Below are 5,882 nucleotides of genomic sequence, written 5' to 3'. Positions count from 1 at the left end.
ACAGTCACAGAAGTTGGGACAAGCCTTGACCAGACTAGCAAACCCATTAGCTCTTTGGACTTTAACTTTCCAGTCTCCTGCCCTGTGAATTACCTCCTGTCTACATTACTCATCCTGAAGAATTCTTTGTGTTTTCTTGAATAAGAGCAGACACACTGTGTGTTGGGTCTTTGAACCATTGAAAGGAAGATATCTGCACCACTTATCAATCATGAAATAGCCTAGTTAACCAATTAGTTTACAAGGAACACACTATCAGCAGAATAACCATTTTGTAGTATTTTACCTATACATTTGTGTGTGAGACAGAGGAGAGAAAGAGAGAGAGAGAGAGAGAGAGAGAGAGAGAGAGAGAGAGAGAGAGAGAGAGAGAGAGAGAGAGAGAGAACAGAGGAAATACAGAAACTATTGACTTTTTTCTGCAGGGAAAGCTTAACTATTTGGTATGATAAATGAATTCAACAGGCCTTTCTTTGAAGTCAAAACAATTTTTACTTAGAACTTATTTTAATATAGACCTTTGGTTTTTGGAGTATGGGATGGTAGAAATTGTACTTTAAAGAAAATTTATGAAATGAGCACAATTTTTAGAAAATGTATGTGTTTTAACAAAGGTTACTGTTAGATGTCACCTCTATACTGAAGGCCAAGATGGGCTATGAGTGACTCTTGTCTGCACTTCATAATAATGAAACATTGTTCAATTACCTCGATAGTCATGCAAGACTCATTTCCATTTAATATCTTGTATCTACAAAAATTACACCATGATATTGCAGTCTTTACATGTTTTATGAAATATCTTTGGGAGGCATTTGATTGCCATTATTTTTATATTTACTTAATGAGAAAATTAAGGTGAAACCAAGTGTTTTACTTCAGAAACTTGTGCAATTGAGTACACTAAATCGCATTCACATTTTTGACAGAAAAGTATGTAATTCATCCAATGAAGTTTAAAGAAATAATTTATTAATATTATGATTATGAATAAATAAGAGAGCTTAAGCATCTATACTATTTTCCTAATATGAACAGCTACTCTAACAATTATAAATGACTGTGAAAGACCTTCACAAAGTCTAAAATGTTTAAAGGTTTTCATCAAATAATGATATCATGCATGTTCAAGAACAATCACCTATTATTATGAGAGTTTTTATCTGAGTAACAGACTTTGTAGTTTGAGGAATTTGTGATGTAATTTCTTCATTGTAAAGCTGCTTCACACACACACACACACACACACAAAATAAGCACTTTAATTTCTTCAAGACTGCATGCTTTTGTTTCTACACTTAAGGGAATGATCTATGACTTCAGAGTTTGGTGAGTAAGATGGTTTTCTGTCTGCACTGTAAACTTTAATTTCTTTAAAGTTAGGAGGTAGAGGTGCCTAAAGCTGTCATCACAGAGAGGTTAGTAGAGCACTCTGTAATCAGAGGCGTATGCTAAGAGCAGATGTGAGTGAGCTCCTTTCCATTAAATGTGTTTTGTCAGCTTATCGTGTCTTAGTTCCTTTTCAGCAGTAGCTTTCTTTAGAAGATAAGAGCAGGCCCTGACTGATGGCATCTACTATAGCACTGTTGAAATAGTTTGAAGAAGGCAATTGTTCCATTCGACTGTGACCAGGAATGCTATGACATATCTAGGTCTCATGAACATGTCTCACACTTGAGACTCACTAGGAACATGTCTCATACTTGAGACTCACTAGCATTCCAAGTGGAAGAAACTTAACAGTGAGCAGCAGAAGGCAGGAATCCTGAATAAGTCATCTTACTATCAAATAACTTCATACATTGTTAAAGCACGATCTTCCAACCTCAAATGGATGGGGCTACCTTGGAGTTGTGAGATGCTTAGAGGAGAATCTTGGACCTCAATATATTTACTTTGTTCACAAAACTGCTAAATATCCACTAAGAACCCAAATAAACTTTTATTGAGAAATGATGCTTAAGAAGAACCAGCCATCTTCCTTAACCAGAGGTGGCTCCCACAAAGTCTTTGACCCACAAACTGTCCTGCTTACAAGATGCCCTGCAGCCATGGTGGCTTAGAGCTTATGGGAGGGCCAACTCATGACTGTTCTCTCCTGATGCCCATATCACTAGAGGAAGTCCATGTTCAACATGGCCTACATGGCCAGGTTCCAGAAGCTGGATGACTCAGAGACCTAGGATAGAACCAAACATGATTGACAGAAAACAAGTCAATGAAATGATTCCTAATTCTTTTCTGCTATACTCATAGATCAGTGTCTAGCCTCACCATCATTAGAGAGGCTTCCTCCAGCAGCTGATGGGAGCAGATACAGAGACCCATAGCCAAATGTTAGGCAGAGCTTGGGGAAACACCGAAGAGGGAGAAGAAGGATTGTAGAAGCCAGAGGTGTCGAGGACATCAGGAGAACACAACCCACAGAATCAACTAAGTAGGTCTCAGAGAGGCTGACAGAGACTGAGACGGCAGTCAGGCAGCATGCATGGGTCTGGACCAGGCCCTCTGCATACATGCTGGGTTCTTTAGCTTGGGGATTTTGTTGGACTCTAGCAATGGGAGTGAGGGTATCTCTGACTTTTGTGTCTGCTCATGGTACCTGTTTCCTGGGGTTGCCTCATCCAACTTTGATACAATGGTTTATGGCTAGTCTTCTTGCAAATTGTTCTGCCATGTTCAATTGATGTACCTGGGTGACGTGATCTTTTCTGAAGGGAAATGGAGGAGGAGTGGTTCTAGGGGAGATAAAAGAGGGGGATTAGGAGGAAGGGAGGCTGAGATTGGATGTATTGTATGAGAGAAGAATAAATTTTGAAAAGGAAGAATTAAGTCTCAAGCAGTGATTAAAAGGTGCAATATTAACAAAGAAACATCTTTCCACCATATACTATTACTGAAAAAGGCAGAGAATTCCTCCCCTTAGTGGTCAGCCAAGTCCTGATCCTAGAAATGTAAGCGAGCAGCTTCAAGCTCAGCTGCGACAGCCCAGCATCTCCAACCATTGTTCCCTCCCTTTCATGAGCCAAGATCATCCCTTCCCTTTCTTGCTTCTGCTAAAGTACTGTTTAACAGTGATCAGAAGACTGATATAGGAAGTGAGCTAGCTCAGATGTTTAGGAGTTTGGGGTTTAGGGTAGCAAATTTCCTGGGTTTCCTTTCACAGCCTAAGTTCTACTGCCTCCACATGGAAGAGGTCTGTAGCTTGGAACCCTCAGCAAGCACAGGCAACTAAATGTCAGCAAGGTCTGATCTCTTTGTCAAGGGACCAAGAGTTGGTACATTCAACAGAGATCTAGTGGGACCCCACAATACCTGCTGCATAAACTAGGCTGGCGTGTGGTCCTTTTTCTTGGGATCTGCTCATAACAGCTCTCAGCTGATGGATGGGAAAACAATGGGATGTCTTGCTGTGTGAAGACTGAACAGATCCACGTAACTAATATTGGGGAAAGGGGATCTAGATATTTATTTAGAGAGAGCAATCATTTACACGAAAAGCCGGGTCAGCGATCTCCGAACCCAGTCCAGGATCCAAAAGAGCAAATGCCCCCTCCTCTACCATCCCTTATCCCCTGAATCTTCCCACTTACCCGTGACCAAGGGGGCGTGGTCAGCCACAGGTACGTGATCTCTCACTACAACTGTGGAGTATAAATTAGCAAAGAATAAATAGATATGACTCATACATGCAACTTACATGGATTTTAAGGAACTTCGTAGTGCAACAAAGAAGTAAATATCAATATGATGTATATCATGGCTTAGAGATGTAAATTTGGCAGTAAAGGGTAATATGCAGGATCTTGTGTCATAACAGTTAAACACGAATGAAAACATGATGGATTACATGATTATGAGCACACAATTGAGTGCCTGAATAATCTATGAAATGTGAATAATTCAAACTTCCATAATGACTATTTTATTGTCTCAGTATCATGCCATAGTTATGAAAAATGATGATTCTTAGAGATACTGGGTGAAAGAATGAGATCTCATACATTTCATTACAACTTTAAGTGAATTTTTAATTATTTGAAACATACAAATTTTATTAAAAATTTATAGTGGTATATATCACTTGGGAGGCAAAGGCAGGCAGATCTTTGATTTTTGAGGTTAGTCTGGTTTATATTTTGAGTTAGCTAATTGGGGATATTCTGTAAGAACACCCCCACAAAAAAAGATGCAAGAATTACCAAGTGATCTTGTAAACACATGGTCATCTTTTGGATACCTGTAGATGAACATTTGTTGACTTGGCAAACTAGATATCACATATTTCTTCTCCTGGCCGAACAGGTAGAGCAGGCAGCCTTACTCTGACTTGTCTGCCTAGTGACCGATATTTTCAGATGCAGGTTTTTCTGAATATTTTTATCTATTAGACAAAACATTTTCATTCTAGGCATTCTTTATAGAACGCTCCGTCTGTCAGCCAGAGCATTCAGTTACTGAAGTATTAGGTGTTAATAAAATATAATAAAAGCAACTGATATTAATATCTAACCAAAGAAAGATGAGAAATAAGTTGTTTTGACCAGAAAGCTCTCAAAATATAACATCTTATATAAAATTGCCCCCTTTCTTACCCCTTTCTCCGTGTGTGTGTGTGTGTGTGTGTGTGTGTGTGTGTGTGTGTCTGTGTATGTGTGAGTGTGTAGAACCCAGGAACTCTCTTTCCTCCAACATCATTTCTTTAGCATGGGTCATCTCTTTATGCCTGCATTCATATTGGTGCATCTTTTGGATTCAATATTCACAAAACTTAGGGTTTTTTTTCTTAGTAGTTATAAATGAATTACACCCATGCTTCCGTGATTGTGCATGGGTTATTATTCAGTTTTAAAAGATAATATCTATCAAGGTATAACAGTTAGGCACAAATAAATTTAATATTTCATTGTGTCCATGTTGAAGCCCATGTGGAGTCTAACATGGCCTCACAGAAGCAGACATAGCTGTCAGCAGCAGTTACATCAGGGGAGATGAGAGATACAGGGTTGTGGTACAAAATGCAAGACTAAGTTATTGGAACTTAGCACACATGCTACTGTCGCAATAGATAGTAAGTGTGTGAAGTCAAAATGTGTTAAATGAGTAGAACTTGGAGATTTAACGCATACAATCACACAAGCACACACACACATGTACACAACACCATGGTAATCCTGTGAGGTATTGATTTCACCTGGATTGAAATGACTATTTTCGTAGTTTACACGTCTTTCACATCAAGTTTAAGCTTTCTTATTCTCTCTTCTATTCAACTCTTAATAGTCAGTTACATATCAATAAATCCAGAAGAAAAAATGTGTACTAGGACAAAGAAAACTGGTTTCTGAGTTTTGACACTCTGCACTGAGGGACTTCATCATAATAGCTCCTGAGCTAATGGAAGGTAGGTGAGTGTGGAGATCCAATTAGGATAAGTGGAATTTCGTGTGTGCGTTTGGGAGAGAAAGCTGTTGGGTAAGTGGAGAAAAGGCTGTCAGTGAGCCACCACTCCTCTGCCCTTCCTTGGTCATCTCCTCCTTCCTGTCTGTGCAGCACTTAGCGTAATGGACTGTGGGTAGAGACTCTTCAAGCAGAGTCCACCAGTATGCGTGCCAGTGGAGGTGTGCAATGTGTGTCAGGGGAATGCCAAGCCCTGACTCCTGAGTGAGTAGAGGTATAGCGGTGCCTTTGCAAATGTGCTTCCCGTCACACTCACTGGGCGGAAAGCAAATCTCGAAGTCATATCAAACTTTGAAAAGTTTAAAAGGACGTTTAACTGTCCACTGTTAGTGAGTGCTTTGAAGACAAGAAGGGGAGGATGAATAAGGAGGGGCAGATAGTGTGTCCCACTGACATCCAGCTACACGTGTTTCTTTTGCAGC

General features: G+C 39.6%; 1 long non-coding RNA gene across 1 annotated transcript; it reads right to left on the bottom strand.

The window, feature by feature from the left end:
• Nucleotides 1–652: 652 nt before the first annotated feature.
• Nucleotides 653–3,640, bottom strand: LOC110341578. Its single transcript, XR_002383544.2, has 3 exons — nt 3,594–3,640; nt 2,603–2,738; nt 653–2,179 (listed from the first exon to the last, which is right to left on the bottom strand). It is a non-coding gene; the product is annotated as an uncharacterized LOC110341578 (long non-coding RNA).
• Nucleotides 3,641–5,882: the final 2,242 nt, after the last annotated feature.

The sequence above is a fragment of the Mesocricetus auratus genome, unplaced genomic scaffold, assembly GCF_017639785.1.
Source record: "Mesocricetus auratus isolate SY011 unplaced genomic scaffold, BCM_Maur_2.0 Super-Scaffold_100008, whole genome shotgun sequence".
Taxonomy (NCBI): domain Eukaryota; kingdom Metazoa; phylum Chordata; class Mammalia; order Rodentia; family Cricetidae; genus Mesocricetus; species Mesocricetus auratus.
The sequence above is the reverse complement of the archived record's forward strand: the minus strand, read 5'-3'. Positions and strand labels throughout refer to the sequence as shown.